Below are 2,280 nucleotides of genomic sequence, written 5' to 3'. Positions count from 1 at the left end.
AAAGGTCAACAAGACTACTGTGAAGGAAATATATATCATAAAATAGAACAAAAATACCCTTTGAGGTGATTTCTCACTCATTTTTCCAATTTCTTAGAGAATCGAAATTTAGAATCTAATTTGACACCATAATAAATCTTACTTAAGATTAATGGCAGCAATCTCAGCTGTTGTCTTATATTTCTCATTGGTAGATGAGACATAGTTAATGCGTGCGTTCAAGTGAATGCCCTGCTGTGTGTGCACCTCCATATATCAAACCTGTGCTCCAGGTTCTGTTACACACCAAGAGGGAATAAAATAAATGCAAGACGTGTTCCTTTTCCCTTCAAAGATACTTGTTATCCAGCTCCAGTGAAAATATCAGTATATCTAAAAATAACTAATATTAACAGTAGGCAACAATTTGAAGGTCTTGAATATTAGGATACAAGAATAGTACAAACTGGCTTTTGGGTAAGCAAACACTTAAAACACTATATAATGAATTTTCCCCCAAAAATGTAAAACAAAAACACATTTTAAGATGAGCAAATTACGTTTTGTTACACAACCTTTATAACCTGCAATTGGCTCTGTTGAGGTATGGAATACAAAGACTTTTACATGGTAACTCTATTTCCTCAGTTTTTGTAATCTCTTGGGTTAGTACAAAGCATCACAAAAATAGATTGTAACACAGCACCCCATCTTCTTTCTAGTTTCTGTGAGATTGGGGGCCCTCTCACAGTGTTTTTTCCCACCTCCTATCTATAGCATCTCTCTTGTCTGCTCACAACCAACATTAAGTAAAAAATGATCTACTTTTCTGGCCCCAAAGCCGTCTGGGACAGCTTGCTCAGAAGTACCCTCTGTTTTCATGTACTAAGTATTGAACTTCTTTGTTTTACTCGTATAGTCCTCGCAGTAAATAAAACATTCATTAATGAAATTTGTGAAAAACAGAATAATTATTTGCTCCTGGTTTCTTATCAAACCTTGCATTTGTAAATTTTCAAATTCTCTCACTTCCTAAAATTCCCGAGATTCTTGAGTTTGTGCTGGGGGACAATCCGAGAAGCTTTATCTCGGATCAAGTCACTTTCTGGATCAAGTCTGGCTCTGAACTAGATTTTCCTTTTACATTCCTTCTCTGTTCAATGCACTGCCTGGGTATCTAAGAGAGGAGCTTGGTTTCTCAATAGCCTGAACACCTTCATTTTGGAGGGTTTGTGAGTTAGGTCTTAGCCTCTAAATTACCATATCCATGAGGCTTATTGGCATTCTCTTTAAAATCAATTTAAGTCATGACCGACTCTTTGCAATCAGTTTGCCCAAGTATATGTATATCTGATTGTCTGCTCTCTCGCTTTCTCTCTACACACACACACACACACACACACACACACACAAGCACACAAAGAGAGAGATTTTCCTTGAGTTAGGATGGGATTATGTCCTATTAGACTGATTGTTAACTTGAGAATATTGTAAGTTGAAAATGGATTTAATACATCTGACCTACTGAACAACATAATTAATTATCAGGGTTTCCCTGATAGCTCAGTTGGTAAAGAATCTGCCTGAAATGCAGGAGACCCCAGTTCGATTCCTGGGTCAGGAAGATCTCCTGGAGAAGGGATAGGCTACCCACTCCAGTATTCTTGGGCTTCCCTGGTGGCTCAGCTGGTAAAGAATCCACCAGTAATGCAGGAGACCTGGGATAGACCCCTGGGTTGGGCATGATCCCCTGGAGAAGGGAAAGACTACCCACTCCAGCATTCTGATCTGGAGAGTTCCACAGACTGTATAGTGCATGGGGTTGCAAAGAGCTGGACACAAATGAGTGACTTTCACTTTCACTTTCTTTCAACGTACCTCATATCACAATTAATAGCTTAGCCAAACCTACCTTAAATGTGCTCAGAACACTTACATTAGCCTATGGTTGAACAAAATCATGTAACATAATACCTATTTTATAATAAAATGTTGAATATCTCATGTAATTTATTGAATGGTGTACTGAAAGTGAAAAATAGTACAGTTGTATGGGTATAGAATCTTTTTAAATGTATTACTTGTTTACCTTTCTGAGCTCCTGGCTGGATGGGAACTGAGGTTCCCTCTGCTGCAGCACTAGAAGAGAGTGTCATATGGCATACCAGCTGAGAAAAGATCATAATTTGAATTATGGTTTCTAATGCATGTATGTTGCTCTTATACCATACTAGTTGAAAAATTGTCGGTTGAATCATCTTAAGCCTGGAACTGTCTGTGTGTGTGTGTGTATATATATAC

The 2,280-nt window shown here is 37.9% G+C and overlaps 1 non-coding gene across 1 annotated transcript; it reads left to right on the top strand.

Annotated features, from left to right (window-relative positions):
• The first annotated feature begins 1,531 nt into the window (after positions 1–1,531).
• TRNAF-GAA lies at positions 1,532–1,604 on the top strand. Its single transcript has one exon. It is a non-coding gene; the product is annotated as a tRNA-Phe (tRNA).
• The last annotated feature ends 676 nt before the right edge of the window (positions 1,605–2,280 follow it).

The sequence above is a fragment of the Oryx dammah genome, unplaced genomic scaffold (assembly GCF_014754425.2).
Source record: "Oryx dammah isolate SB20612 unplaced genomic scaffold, SCBI_Odam_1.1 HiC_scaffold_19, whole genome shotgun sequence".
Classification (NCBI taxonomy): domain Eukaryota; kingdom Metazoa; phylum Chordata; class Mammalia; order Artiodactyla; family Bovidae; genus Oryx; species Oryx dammah.
This window is presented reverse-complemented; position numbering and strand designations above follow the sequence as displayed.